Source organism: Cygnus olor, chromosome 5 (assembly GCF_009769625.2).
Source record: "Cygnus olor isolate bCygOlo1 chromosome 5, bCygOlo1.pri.v2, whole genome shotgun sequence".
Classification (NCBI taxonomy): Eukaryota; Metazoa; Chordata; class Aves; order Anseriformes; family Anatidae; genus Cygnus; species Cygnus olor.
This window is the reverse complement of record NC_049173.1, coordinates 19417282-19433415: the sequence shown is the minus strand read 5'-3', so window position 1 is coordinate 19433415 and position 16134 is coordinate 19417282. Positions and strand designations below refer to the sequence as shown.

Here is a 16134-nt window from a genome sequence, read left to right as displayed (position 1 = left end):
AGAGTGAGCAATGGTGAAAGAGGTGTTTTCTTCCACTCAGTCCTTAGAGCCACAATGGGACAATTCCAACTCTGTACTTTTGAAAAACCCTATTCAGCATTGAAAGAATTTGAAGTACATGTGGAAAAAGTTAGAGAAACAGTTTGTACCTCTCAAATATCACTTCTTTGATTCTAAGGTATGAGACATAAATGTTTTCCAAATATGTAAGTCACCCCCAAAGTTGTAGTAAATACAAAACTGACACTAACACTTGATTTCATGATAACTAAGTATGAAGTACACTTGAACTAAAATAAGGTGGTTTCTTTGTTTGTTTCATTTTAATGCTTTAACCCAACTAAGGAAAAATTGTATTGGCTTTGCAAAGTTTGTAAATCTTCTAGTTTTCAAGCCTCTACAAAACCTCTTTTCATTCCACCTCTGTGTCTTTGATTTTTTTGTAGTGTCTCCCAGAAATTATTAAAGTAGATACAATTTCTTAAACGTGACTTGGTGAGGTGCAAGAACATTACTATCTTTTTAAAAACTCATGAACAAGGAGAACTGTGCTCTAGAAGACATATCTGATAAAGTGCTTTCTCAGATAATTTGGTAACTGATTTTCTAGACAAGAGGAATGAGGTAGATCTAATCTTGAACTTCAGAAAGGCTTTTAGTATGATTCTTTCCTATTGTAGGCCAAATACCTTGGAGGATAGGAGAAGTGGACACCGAAAATAGTAAAAAAAAAAAAAGCTTCTTGGACTTGAAAATCTTATTTTGTCATTAGCCATATACTGCCTATCAGTCTGGTATGGAAGAAAATTTTATTTTTTCACTCACTCACACCTGCTTATTTTAAACTTATAAGTAGACATTAATTACTTCTGTGGATATCACCAGGCAGAGATTTTTATAATACTGATGTCTTCATGTGTGTAACTAAAGGAACATGCAATAGATTTTTATTTTTTTTTTCTCTAAGCTCTAACAGATTTATTCCCTCTTAATTAAATTCCCTGTATTCAAGACAAGAACTGAGGTTTATGGACATTTTATTTGAGAAGCTAATAACGTGTCACCTTCAAAAACACTTTGAAATGTGTGTAGAAAACACAGGAAAAAATAATCTCATCAACAGTCATAGTTCTGCTTTGGAAATGTTTCCGATAAAGCAGCTTTTACTTCACTACCCTTAAAGGGGCTCCTTGGGCTAAAAAAAAAAAACAAAAAAAAAACCTTTTTTTTTCTCCCAACCAAAATATCAATCAGTCTGATTTAAAAGAATATATATATATACATATATATATTGCCCTTACACTGTTCTATTTCATTCATACTGTTCTATTTCATTCTGTTCAATTGTTTGGCATGATACTCTGTTCTTTCAACAGGTCTTGTACATACATAATTACTACTTGAGCTCCAGGCTAGTGAAATATATTTTTATGCCACCATGATCAGAGCCAATACCACTTTGCATCCTCTTACCCCATACTGTGTAAAATGCAAAGTTGAAATGTACAGAATTCAAATCTAAGGAACTGGTTCTAAGTTTTAATCCCCTATCAAAGAATAATCTAAAATACAGATCTTTTGTAGTCCTGAGTCATCTGTAATAGATCCTACTGGCAGCCATATTTATTTGACATCTATCCGTGCTTGATAATTGTATTAATCCATGTTTATTGTCCCACCACTACCTAAGATTCCCTCTGTGCAGGAATATGAACCCAGAGCAGATTGAAAAGGTCAAAGGCAGAAAGAAAGTTATCCTAGAACAAGAATGAGATGCAGATGGCCCAGGATCAGAAGGGGGAGTGCCTGTGAGTTTGAAAGGAAAGCCATAGGCCCAGTACAGCACTCTGATGACAGCAGGTCCAGAGAAAGACCCTGTCACAGGAGTAGATGGAAGAGTAAGGAAATTATACAGTCTCCCTTTGTGTTCATGGTTAATAGTTAGACACAAATCTACATACCACCAGTGGGTCCGTGCCAGGGAGCAGTGAGGGCTGGCTGCTCTGCAAGGGAAAGTGAGCTGTGAGTCAAAAGTGACCTTGGTTCCAGTGGAAGCAGTGACCTCACCAGCCAAGGGGCAGGATGCAGAGCAGCGAGTCTGGGTGAGAATTGAGTCCAAAGACTGGTCAGGGTCAGACATGTTGCAGTGATCATCCAGCAAGTATGTAATGGTAAAGCAGTTCTGAAACAAATCCAGGAAGCAAAAAGAGCAGGTCTGGGTCAGACTCGTGGACCAAGCACAGACATAGCTGCTGCACAGCTGTGGCGTAGCACAGCCAGAGGCAGTGCCAAAATCTCAGTTTAAAAGCAGCTTAAAAGGGAAAGGACGGAAGTGCTCTCATTTCTAGATTTCTTCACAACAACTCTTACCTGCAAAGGGCCGATCTCGAACTGAGCTTAATTCCATAACTTCGCCAGCTGAACTCCTAGAGGGTGGACACACTCCAAGACCTGACAGTCAGAATGCAGAAAGGTTTGGAAATGATCACAAGACAACTATAAGCCTAAGCTAATTCTAGGAAACAAGTAATTTCATCTAAAAGTCTGAAAAATATAGCACTTCCTCCACAGAGTATACAAAATTTCCAAACATAACCTGTGCCAATGTTATAACTGCTTCATTAAGATAACATTCCATCACAGTGAAAGCTTATTGTAAGGAAAGAGAATAATATAATGGTGAGAGGGAACAGTAAAATATTAGTGGATAAAGGTTTTGATTGCAAGAAAAGGCTGCCCATTTGCAATAGAAAGATGATGAAACAAAAACCACAGGAATGCACAAGTGGAACAAGATCCACATGTGAGAGTAAGAACCATGAGCTGGGAGTGTTTGGTTAACAATAGGCTACCATCTACAAGGAAAGAAAGGGAACATACAGATTTTGCTTTGGGCCCTAGAGATTTTAAAAGGAGTAGAATGGATACTAGCAGAAGCTTTGTTTAATAGGATTGAGATAGCAGAAAAGCACTAGTTACTATTAAATTATGACAGGAAAAAAACAAAAACATTTCACGGCTTATCTTTAAACTACAATTAAGATTGGTAGCTCCTTCTGAAAAGAAATATATCCATTCCTCTAATACAGGACAATTTGCCAGACTAAATTTAACCTTTTTATACAATAGTATTTCTGACAAATAGAGACAGATTATTTATTCAATATGTGGGCTTGAATATCTGTTACCTTCTGTCTAAATCTGCCTTTAACCATGCAAACTGGTCTTAATACTGGGACCTGCACAGGTCTCCAGCTGCAACCCCCTGAGTTCTTGGAAAGGCAAAGGGGAATTTTGGGGATGTCTTCAACTGCTCCTGACTCTCACCTCCAAACTCCTTTGTGTTAGAAAAAAGCAGTCAGTGCAGGTCCTCTCAAGCATTTGTTTCCTCTACACCCTCTACTTCTCCTTCTTAATAAATGAGAAGGAGGTAAGATAGAAAAACCTCACTGCAATAAAGTTATTCAGAGAAATGAAACAAAACTTGAACAGGATTTTTCATCCCCTTCTTTCATTCCTTCCCATCTTTGTTCGTATGATATTCATTATATTTTTTGAAAGATAGGTGGAAAACATAATTCACTCTCATATATAGTATGAAAGGAAGCTTTCAAAAGGCTAATGAAACAGAGAAATTGCTTCAGATCAGTTTGCTCATGAAAAAAATAAAAAAATAAAAAATAAAAATGGACCACCTGTAACAGTGCTAAAGCCAGTGAAATGAGTGACCTGCTGCAGAAGTTAGCTGCACTGTTCAAAAATTCTTCATGGTCAGTTTTATTAGTTTTGCGGAAGCTAACATTAGATATGCTGGTCACAGCTATATGGAATTACAGGAACTGCTACATTAAAATGCCACAGATGAGATTGTTCTTCGGGACTGTACCGTGCCTTTGAAGTGGTCTTGAAGTACTTCTGTGCCTGCCCAGAAGTCTGTCTGCATCAACCTCTCAGCCAGACAGCAGAACCTTAGCATGCTCTGCTTAATGTGGTTTACAAAATCCATGAAAAAACAGCTTTCTTCAAAATCAACATTCTTGGAGCCTGAGGACTGAAACAATTTCCTTCCTGTAGGTACATATTTCTCTAGCAATAGAAAAGAAATTGTTTTCTTCTTCACCTTCATGAACAGGATATGTGTACAGAGGAAAGAGTCAACACAGTGACTGAAGTAAAACAAACAGGGGAAGATTTCCTGAAGTTACCTTAGGGGGACTATCAGCACCTGAGGGGAGAGTGTCAGGTCTCCCTGTGGGCCATGGGGACTGCCCACGGTGGCAGGCCCTGGAATCCAGGGCCCATTCCACCTCCTCAGCCAGTGGGGAAGTGGGGGGCACTGGGACACCCCAGTGCAAGGCACCAGGAACTTCCCTGGGACCTGGGATGGGGATTGATGAGGCCAGGGAGGGATGTGGGCCTGCAGATGGGCCTGGCTTGGCAGGGGCCATGGATACTTTGTGGGAATACATGTCAGGAACAAGCAGAGGTACAGACAAATAGAACTTCTTTGTAAAACTGAGTATCTGTGGAAAATGCTTTTTTCCATGTCCTAATAGAAACAAAAGCGCTTTTTTTTTTCTTTTTTTCCCAGAGTTAATTTACTGCAGAAACAGAATTGCAGAGAGTCTGCACAAAAGGATAGAACAGAAGATGGAGATGACAGAAAATAAAGACAAGATATATATAGTAAGTTCTGAGGTTAAAAAAAAACAGAAGTTAAGGCAAATGTGATACTTTAAAATACTGAATGTTCAAAAGACATTATAGTGAGATATGACACATGGTTGTGATACTAGGGATATTTGAATACATCATATCAAATTTATACATGTCATACGTATCTTTAGGGCTGACTAGAGACTATATTACTGCTTTAATAGTTAAGCACTTCATAAAGGAACCAGTGTGAGTGAAAGGTAATTAAATACCTGTAGCACAAGTAATACATCATTAAGTAATATCTCTGTAAGTTCAATACATAGGAAAGCACACATGCTTAAGCACACGTACATATTGCTGTCCTACCAAAACAGCATCTGGGGGTTTGACCTGTTTCAGGGAGACTGGAATATAAGGGATTGATGTAACATGAAGCAAACAAACAGTTTTATGGTGAAAAGCCACACAATACAAAGATGCAAAAAGCAAAAGATAAAACCACATTTTAGTTGCATCAGACTACTGGTTGCTTTGTTAGCAACTGCGAGTTCTTTCATATTTTAAGATAATATTGTTGTTATGATTGGATAGCTCAAAGGAAAAAGAATAACGAGGGAACTTGCTAAATATATTACCTATCTGTATACTAGTGCAAAGTGTATCAAGAACAAATGGCAATGACTAAAAGTCTTAGTGCGTAAACAAACCTTAACTAGCCTCTCAGAGACTTAGAAGCCTATATCAGAAGTATAAAAAGATGGGTAGGAAGAAAAGAATGCTTTTATGGTATAACAAAAATCTTTATGTTTTCTCTGAAGCTCAGAAAGATGTGAGAAAAAGACCTATTAAAAGCCTGTAAATAAAGACAAAAGGGGGAATAGAACAAATTAGTATTATAGTAGGGGAGAATAAGACTGATGCACCTAATTTCAGATGAAAGACATGGCCTACTGGTAAAAGGCAAATGAGCATTATAAACAGGCACAGTTTACCAGTAAGTTTTGGAAGAAATTTTGAGTTTTTTAAAAAGAACACTAAAAAAAAACTCAGGCTGTGCTATCTGCAAGATGTTTCTGAGTCAAGTGAAGGAAACATTTGTAAATGGGTAAGACTGTCAAAAATATCAAATTAATAATTCTTTGTAAATTAATGTTCAAGTGGAGCAAAATAATAGCAATGGATTAAAAATACAAATTTCAGCCAGGCAGATGGGCTCCATGGAAAGAACTTCTAATGAGAGAAAGGAAGTAATATTAAGTTCAGAATAAGTATGCAACTCAGAGGGACTTATTCTTCAAGTGGTATGTGGTTTTATGACAACAAGCAGATAAACTGGAAAAAATGCAGAGGAGAAAAGCAAGAGTGATGAATGACTTAAAATGTTTTGGATATTAGGAAAAGGTTTTTCACAGAAAGGGTGGGCCAGCACTGAACAGGCTCCCCAGGGAAGTGGTCATGACACCAAGCCTGATGGAGTTCAAGAATCATTTGGACAATGCTCTCAGAAATATAGTTTAATTTTTAGGTAGTCCTGTGTGAAGCCAGGATTTGGACTCAATGATCCTTGTGGTTCCCTTCTAATTCAGGATATTTTATATTCTATTCTATATTCCAAATAAATCCAACATGTCTCAGTCCCTTGCATATCACAGAATCATAGAATTGTAGAATCATAGAATCAGAAAATGGCTTGGCTTGGAAGGAACAATAAAGATCATCTAACTCCAACCCCCCTGCCATAGACAGGGATGCTACCCACTAGATCAGATTTTCCAAGGTCTCATCCAACCTGGCCTTGAACACTTCTGGGGATGGGGCATCCACAGCTTCTCTTGGCAATCTGTTCCAGTGCCTCACTACCCTTACAGTGAAGAATTTCCACCTAATGTCTAGTCTAAATCCATCCTCTTTTTGTTTAAGACCATTCCCTCTTATCCTATCATTATGTACCCGAGTAAAGAGTCCTTCTCCATCTTTTTTATAAGACCCATTTAAGTATTTATAGGTCGCAATGAGATCTCCCTGGAGCCTTCTTTTCTCCAGGCTGAACATCCCCAGCTCTTTCAGCCTTTCTTTGTAGGAGGGGTGCTCCATTCCTCTGTTCATCTTTGTAGCCCACTCTGGACCCTAACAGGTCAACATCCTTCTTGTGCTGAGGGCCCCAGACCTGGATGCAGTACTCCAAGTGGGGCCTCACAAGAGGAGAGTAGAGGGGCACAATCCCCTCCCTTGACCTGTTGGACACTCCTTTTTTGATACAGCCCAGGATGCAGTTGGCCTTCTGGGCTGCAAGCACACACTTCTGGTTTATGTAAAGTTTTTCATCCACCAGAACCCCAAGTCCTTCTCGGCAGGGCTGGTCTCAATGAGTTCTTCTCCCAGTCTATACTCTTCTCTGGGATTGCCTTGACCCAGATGCAGCACCTTGCACTTGGACTTGTTGAACCTCATGCAGTTCACATGGACCCACTTCTCCAGCCTGTCCAGGTCCCTTTGAATGACATCTCTTCGTTCGGTTGTATCAACTGCACCACTCAGCTTGATGTCATCTGTAAACCTGCTGAAGGTGCACTCAATCCTATTGTCTATGTCATTGATGAAGATATCTCATCCTTCTTTTCCTTTTGTTTCTATATCTCTTTTTTTCTCTGTCTTTCATATGCATACACACACCCATGCCATCTCTTTCTCTTTGGCTCACTCTTACATTTATATATTTCTGGCATCAAGATCATTTTTGAATGGAAAAGGAAGCAACAAGGCAGTTTGAACCATGAGGTCTATATCCACACTTCAACTACTCAGAGAGTTATAAATTGTCATGACACTGAGAATACTTGCTAGAACTAAATGCAAATGAAAATACCAACAGAAAATGAAAATGTGACATAGCTGTGTTTGTCGGGGTCTTTAAGCAGGAGAATTACACTGATGATAGCATTTTACATGAATTCCTGTATTCCAACCGTAAACATCAGAGAGTGGATGAAGTCTTGAATGTTGTTTTATTTGATTTTACTTCTGTAAAACTATTTGTGTAAGATTTACTTTATTTCTGCTTTGTTTCTACATATATAAGCACTGCCTATTCTCAGTGCTTATTTGTTTCTAAATAGTTTTTAAGATGGATTTTAACATCATATCTTTCAGTGCTTCTTGATTTCCAAAGAAGATTGTATTTTTATTCCTCATGATTCACAGATCAGAAAGTGATTCACAGATCAGAAAATGACTTGTGATGAACCTTTCCTGTGATTCATAGTGAATTAAACAGAATAAAAAATTTTGGATCCCATAAGTCTATTCTGAAAATGAAGTGTTTCTAATTAGATTCATCTCAATCTGAAGTCTGTACTTTAACTTGGCATCTTTAGCATGTTCATGTGAACAGTAAATTTTAATACGACAGGGATTTGGTAAACATTCTCATGATTTTGTTCCCTATGTAAAATTTTCTCACTGATTAATTTTTGTATTCCTAGAGTTATCAACACTAGCAGCCTCACTTAAGATTTAAAACACTTTGCCTTTCATTATGCTGTAAAAATAATTAAACATGGAAACAGAAAAGATTGATAGCTACTCTTCCAGTCTAAACTTTAACATACAACTCTCATTTTAGTTTTTCCTGTAGAACTACAAGCAGTATATCCACAGAAGTGCTAGGAGTTCTTGGTGGCTTGTATGATTTCTAAAAATAAAATAAGTTCCGTTGAAGAAAAATAAAGACTCATTTGTAAGGATCTTACTTCGTCATCAAATATCTATTGAAGAATTTTGTGCTGCAGGTAAATAATATTTCCAGGGATCCCACATTCATTAATATAAATAACTATCTCAGGAAGTAGCTATATTCCAAAATCCTTTACTGAATATAAATTCAATGAGATATAGACACCTGGATTAGTCTGATATTTATGTAATTATCCCACTGTCTGCCAATCATATGTCAAGACGACTTTCAAAACTATTCAGCATGTGGATAACTTCTGCTTCTGAAAATTTTAATTTGGTAAAATTCACTTAGCTGGGTAATTCTGTAATGAGACTCAAAGATAAGGAAAATTATTGAAAAATGCTTCCCTCAGAAATATTCTGGTAAGGCAACTTATAAGATTTCTTCTTTTTTTTTTTTTTTTTTTCCTCCGGATTGATTACTATTAAAACAACAAACAAACAAAAAACAACAACAACAACAAAACAACAAAAACAACCAAACACTCCCCTTTGAAAAAAAGTGTTTTCTTCTTTAGATTCAAACATGTCTTAGTTTGCAGAAATGTCTACGTTTCTAGCTGATGAAATTGGATCTAAACACAGAGCTGATTTTAGGTATAATTCAAATTACAATCTCAATTTCTCAGATTTATCCACTTTCTCATGATGCTTGTATAGTTTTTCTTTCTAAATTGCTATGCAGGATGTAATTCCTTCAGACAGACCTCCCTTTCTAGATATTTTGACGTGAATTAGATTAATTCCCTCCTATTTCTGTTACTGGTATTCTATATCACTTATCTTGTATTCAGTGTTAGATCCCTATTTCAGTTTATTACCTCCTTCAAGGCTTGTCTGAAAGCCCTGTTGCATTTCATATAGAGGAAAACAAGACAAAGGAAAACCCAGGAAGGTTCAGAGCAGCTTTTCAGTACTAGCTGTGAAGAGATGACTACCTGAGTAACCACAAGAAGAGTCTTTGTTTGAACCATCCTACTGGAACACTAATTCCATTTGAAGAAGAAACATTTTTTTTGAACAAAGTGACACACAAAACAAAACAAAACAAAACAAATATGTTCATCTATAGATAAAAATCAAAGCTCTTTTTAGTGCTTAAATGATGAGCTATATAGTCTGACAATAGTGTAAGTAATAAAATTAAAATGAAAACAAAAATATGAAGGCATATATAGTAGAAGAAAAAGACAATGCTGGAAATATCTTGCACATTCTGTCTGTTGTTAAACCTAGAGCTTTAGGAGCTAGCCATTTCAGCCTTGTTAAGGACTAAAAGAAGTAACGTGGTTTCATACCTATTTTCTGAATTAGTTGTGGTAAGAATAAATTAGAGCATGTTCAAGCCAAAAAATATATTTGTCTTTGGTAAAAAAAAAAAAAAAAAAAAAAAAAAAAAAAAAAAAAAGACGTGGTATACTCTTACTTATCCTCGCTTTTATTTCTTTCCTTCAAAATTAGCCATGGGTGTTTGAAGGTGATAAATACTTTGACAGGTGTTAAATTACTAGCCAATACCACAGTGTTAAAAACCTTGTGAAAGCACTTGTTAAAGGAGGATTCCAGCCCAATTTTGTCAGTCAAAGTAACTAGTATGATTTGACATTTTTTTTTTTTTTTTCCCCCTAAAATTCAACATCAAACTATGTCTGAAAGTAGTATGGTCAATGAGTCTCTCGTTGCCCCTTACTGTTCAACATACAGTGGTTTGGTTTTTAACAGGTTCTTTTAGCTGCTCTGTGATTTTTCAATTTATCTCTTTTGTTTTTTTCTTTTTTCTTTTTATAAAAGGATTCAGAGTTGAGAGGAAAGCCAGATTTCAACTGTCCATAACGAAAACATCCAGAAAGAAATCTTGACCTCTCCATGAAATATTATTTTTTTCTCAAATAGCTGTATTGTTAGCTATATTGTTTGAATTGCAACGTGAAAGAAATGGTCTCTTTCCAACCGCAGAAGACATGGCTTTCACTTGCTGAAAGAATGAGGACTCTAATTTTAACTGAATTAGAACAGAACTTGAATTTGAATTTCTGACATCACCACAGCATATCATCACTCCTTGGTAATCAGCTGCCCTGTGCTGTTGTACTTTTTTGTTTGTTTGTTTGTTTTGTTAGATTTCTTCTTCCTCAATTTCACTAATGCTATTTTTTTTTTCAGAAATATAAACCAAAGGCTGACAAAGTTCACCAGAAAATCTTTAGATACTCATGCATTTTCATGAGATTTTCCAATTAAAAAAATATTATGCATTCATTTATTTGATCAACTGTAAGATGTTGTATGGTTTGTACCACCATATACTTTTAAACTGTGAAAAGTCTAGAAATCTAGAAAACTAGTAAGGATCTAGAGAAAAAAATAAAATCCAATGGGATTGACTGTAGATCTCTAAGAAAGATATGGATTCAAGACTTTTGGGTTTAGTTAGAAAGTGATTCATTGGAAAATGTTTATATAAAAGTCCTCATTGTCTTTGGAATCATTAGTTCAACTCCTTTTTCTTGAAATTCTTGTTCCTATATTGAGCGAGAGAAACCCTCTAATCCTTTCAAAACTTGCTTTTAAATAACTATTTTTAACTAGTATTAGCTGGTCAATTGCAGGTTGACATACGTGAATTAAAATACATGTATGCATTGTATACAGCTGTGTATACTTTTATTACATATGCAGATAATGATGAATTTTGCTATATCTCTATGTTAGGAGAAAAAAAAAAAAAGAAGAAAAAAAAAGAGGGGTATTAGCTTCCATAAAAGTATGTTTATACAATAATAGTAGTATTGATAAACTTGGAAGTATTGGCTCACAGACGTAAAACAGGAAACAGATAAGTATAGAAATTTATTTTATTTTTATATCTTTTTCTTTACATAAAGTTTAGCGTCACTGTAGTCATTTTTTGCAAGCTCAGAGTATGAACATTCCATTCACCTTTGGGTGAACTGTTGTGATAACTTTCCCTGGGTACTCCTCTTGCTGTGGTAACACAATCAAACTAATCACAGTGCTTGGGAAGGCCAACAACCACAGATAGATGCAAACAGGTATGAGGACTTTTCATAAAGGGATTTCAAAATGAAGTGCTTCTGAACTACTGATAAGTTCAGAGAGCTCTTTGTTCGATTAACATTCCAATTTTATGCCCCAAAGGAATATACTAAGAGGAGAATAGAAAAACAAAAACAAAAACAAAAAAACCTGCATTTTAATTTAATGGTAAAACAGAATAATTTTTATAATAATTGTTTGAATAACCTGTTAGAAAAGTATTACTTTGATGGCAATTTAGTTTTACTAATTTGGTACTAGTGTTTCTTTCCTAACTCCTGAGTGAATGGATTAATCATATTATGTCTGACCGCCTCCTACATAGAAATTAACAGCAGGATGTTTTCGTAAAGATACTCGGAATCTGGTTTACCTTTCCTTGGAAAAGGGGGTCTTTGGGTCACAGGTGTCTAGATGTGTAATTTTGTAGTTGCTTGATATTAGTGTCAGCACAGGAGCTTGTGTTTAGAAAAAAAAAAAAAAAAAAGGAAAATAATAATATTAAGTTCTGGATTTTTTTTTTCCAGCTTCTATGTCTGCCAGGGTGAGATATAGATAAAAGTAACTCAAGAATTTATTTATTCTCTCTTCGTTATGCACCTGGGTAAGAGCTAGATTTCTTCCTTCAGTGAGGTGGATAAAGGAACATAAATCCATTTTTGGTATATGTTAATATAAAGTAATGGTATTCAAATGTGTAATGTTACTTAGAAATCATGTTGCTTCATCTTTTGATCTCAGTAGCAAATGTCAAGTGAGTGGAATTTTAAACAAAGGTTTAACTGTCTTATGTTTCTTGCAGAAATGTTGTGTGTATATTTCTGATGTGCCAAAGTGTCAATTAGATTTTGTGCTCTGAGGAGGCAAGAATGCATACTTCTGTCCTTTTTCTTCCATTTTTGTTAATTAGTAACTTTGCTATGATGTAATATAGGAAAGGCTGATGACTGTTGTAAGGAAGGTTTGGTCAAGATCAAATCATTTTGTTAAAATACCTTCATAGCATGACTGGAGATATTTTAAAAGTATCATTGTGTCTCTGCATTCAGTTTGATATAACATGTTTTCCCTGTGATCACTAGGTTGTTCTAATCTCATTTATTTAATGAGAAATGGGGGATGCAAGAAGCAAGCTATCTCTAACTCAGGAAGTGTTAAAACATATTCTCATGGGGTATTTTTTATTTACTTGTTTAACTTATGACAGGAACATGTGATTGACGATATTTTCCTGAATATGTTAAAAGCAACACAACTACTTGAAAATCAGTTACAAGTATGTGTCCTGTTATTATTTGTCATTAGAACAGAGAATTACAGATAATATCAAAATAACAGGTTTTATTATATGTGTCACAAGAATCCATAGAAGATAGCAATATTTAATTAGTTTTACTCCTGCCCTCCATTTTGCTTCTATTTTGTTGTGCCTCTCTAATTATTCAGAACACTGTTTCTTCAGGCTTACTCTCCAGAAAGAAAGCAAAATTAATTGAACACCAGGTATCTTTAGACTCCTGTCTGGCTTAATAGAGCAGAATGGATTTTAAACTAAACAGGCATCCCATGTTTCCACTTGATCAACTACTGAGAATTCATCTAACAAACTGTTCATAAACAAAAGACAGTCACAGAGAGCTGATTCTGTGCAGAGGGCTCTCATCCAGTGTTTCCCTTCTGGCTAGAAAGAAGTGTCTCTGACCATTTCTGGTGATTCTTCTCTTTTTCACATGAGGAAAACATATTCCTATACTCAAATGTCGGAAGCTGATTGCACAATTTTGCCCCTGATCTCAGCAAAATCTTCTGTCTCTCAGTGAAGAGAAAAAATACTAGGTGTTGAAGAAATGCAGCCTCCATATGTACTGGAAGCTGTTCACTTAAAACAAACAAACAAACAAACAAACAAAATGGAAAGAAAAACAAAACCTTACACAACGTAGATATTAGGGAATTTTCCATCTAAGAAATAGTCTTTACAATTTACAGTACTAGTAGCACCATATCTTCCCTCCAATATTTTTTTTGCATCATTCAGCACTTCGTAAGTACTTCATCATAGTCTATCACTCATCAAGGTTGTCTGTAAGATTGCTATTGGGATTATTGTCCAGTTACCTGCAGATAGACATCACATGTCAGGCTTGGAAAACTGGGCAATTTAATAGCCTGTGTAAAGATATCTCAGCCATACACTGCATGTTTTCATCTAATGCTTGTCCCTGAAGACATGAGCCTTATGGTTTCGAACTGGGCATTTCATCAGAACTAGGTAGTTGCTCTGGTGGCAGCAATTCAAAAATTTATTTTGATCTGCAGAACAGTTGATTTGACACATCCTACAAACGTGGAATTGACTTTAACCTTTTCTTAAATGGTTCAATATTATTGTAACCTTTGAGTACTTGATATTTCACCTTTGCATGCTGTACAGAAAGAGCTACAGAAAAGTCTGGACCAACATTTGATGTTTTCACACCATCCTCTTTCCACATTATTCAAAGTAGTTGATAGCTAGTGATCTTCAGAAGGTTTATTCACTACTAGCATTTTCAGCTTGAGTGGGCTGTAGATTGTGTGGAATTATCACCTCGTCTACAGTTGAATGGAACAACTGAGGGGGAGATGAGAAGACTTCAATTATTGTTCAACCTTTACTTTTTCTACCCAACTATGCACTACAACTCTGCTACAGATTTTCCAAGGGCAATGAAAAACATTTGTAAACAGATTTAACTGCTGATGAAGTGACTATCCACACATGGGTCAGAAGATCAATTTTCTATAATTATTGAGGGAGAAACTGGAATTTAAGAGGCAGATACAGAAGCTGTTATCTTCTCTCATAAAGGGTTATTTATTGAAAGTTTGTGTCAGCACACTGTGTTTTCACTACAGACTTGAACTTTATCTGGTGAATGAATTATATGGGGATGGAGGATTTCTTAATTTGTTTTGTTTTGTTTTGTTTTGTTTTGCTGGTTTCTTCCTTCTATGCTGGTTTCTTCCTTCTATGCTGGTTTCTTCCTTCTATGCATAATACAATTAAGTACCTTTTGGCTGAGGAACAATTGACCATTCCTGCTGTGTTGTTCTGTACAGAATTTGGAAATGAGAAGAAAAAAATAATATTTAATAATTGAATTATAAAGATTTTCCTCATTAACATAATGATGATAGTCTAAATGGATTTTAATGCATTGATTTGCAAGATACTTACACCATTTTCTTATGCCTCCAGTAGCTGACAGTGTCCTGACTGATTTGTAAAACTTGACTTCTAGAAACTGATAAAGGTTTAGTGTAAGAATGGAAAGGGTCACTGTGAGAGTAGAGAAGACAGTCAATGCTGCTACAAGGTAAAGACTAGTGCTAGGACATTTAGGGTGTAATAACACTTTATTATTAAAATGAGTACTGGCAAAATTACAGGCCTGAAAATTATTGCTTAGCTCTTATAACTGTTGCAAAGTCCTCTTTCTTTCCATAGTTCTTTACTTCCACTGGTGAAATTTTCCCAGAAAGCTAACTTTCTAGGCACAAGATTTCTATTTTTACCTTCCTGTGTGAATTTTTAAAATTGTATTTTTTAGAATTTTCTAACATTTCCAGGCTTCCTAGCCAAACTGAGAAGAAAAAAAAAAATTGCATATGATTTTTTTTTAATAGAAGCAGTCATAGTTCAGAAATCTTAACAATTTTAATAGGGCTTTAATGTACGGTTTCAATTTGATATAAGATTGAAGTATTGGCTTAGATTACAGAATCACAGAATTGTAGGGGTAGAAGGGACCACAAGAGATCATCGGGTCCAACCCCCCTGCCAAAGCAGGTTCCCTAGAGCAGGTTGCACAGGTAGGCATCCAGACGGCTCTTGAATATCTCCAGAGAAGGAGACTCCACAACCTCCCTGGGCAGCCTGTTCCAGTGCTCCATCACTCTCACCATGAAGTTCTTTTGCATATTGGTTACATTATTGCTTTACAGAAGCTGAAATAATGATACCTTATTTTCTCATTTCTGATGTAGAATGAAATTTCAGACTGCTACATCTCCTAGAATATATAAGAATCATAAGATTTATTAACACAGCTCCATCATAAGAGAATAAGAAACTGATGATGTCCAAAACAGAGGAAACAATAAGATGAAGCAACACTTATGAAGCATCCACTTTTCAAACTTCTTTGTAACATCACTGCAAATTAGTGCTTGATTATTCCCTAAGAAGACATCTTGCTTCAAAAAGTTTCCTAATGTGAAACAAAATATATTATTTTGATTTAACTGTTGGAGATAAATAAGACTTTGCATAAGACTTTTTCATAAGTGAACACCTTCTAGAGCAAATTTTCCAAGCAGTTCAAGCTGCAATTAGGGCAAGAAGACAGCAATCACGTCAAATGAAATGAAATTTTGGTTTTCATTTTTATAATGAAAAGAAGCGCACAACAAATTCTTGGTAACTAAAGTTCATGTTTTATTTTTGATCCCTTGTAAGTGTGACTGCTGCTAATATTTTCCCCGACAAGTCCTCTGGACGGGAAACTGCATTTTCTCTGAGTACTCAAGACTTACAGAAAATGTGTGAGAGTATTTAAATCCTCATGTTCCACCTCTCAGGAGCAGCCCAAAATTAGTGGTTTTCTTTGGAATAAGTGTCCAAACTAGAGTGTTTTGTTC

At 35.8% G+C, this 16134-nt stretch overlaps 2 long non-coding RNA genes across 2 annotated transcripts in view; both read right to left on the bottom strand.

Moving 5' to 3' along the window:
• The window catches only part of LOC121071552, a 33470-nt gene extending 30995 nt beyond the window's left edge, over nt 1–2475 (bottom strand). Inside the window, exons 1-2 of the long non-coding RNA XR_005820691.1 lie at nt 2371–2475; nt 1962–2182 (exon numbers count right to left, since the gene is read on the bottom strand). This is a non-coding gene — a long non-coding RNA (uncharacterized LOC121071552). The remainder of the gene's footprint in view (nt 1–1961; nt 2183–2370) is intronic.
• Nucleotides 2476–14282: 11807 nt separating this feature from the next.
• LOC121070811 lies at nt 14283–14897 on the bottom strand. The gene is made up of 2 exons (XR_005820234.1): nt 14672–14897; nt 14283–14545 (listed from the first exon to the last, which is right to left on the bottom strand). It is a non-coding gene; the product is annotated as an uncharacterized LOC121070811 (long non-coding RNA).
• Nucleotides 14898–16134: the final 1237 nt, after the last annotated feature.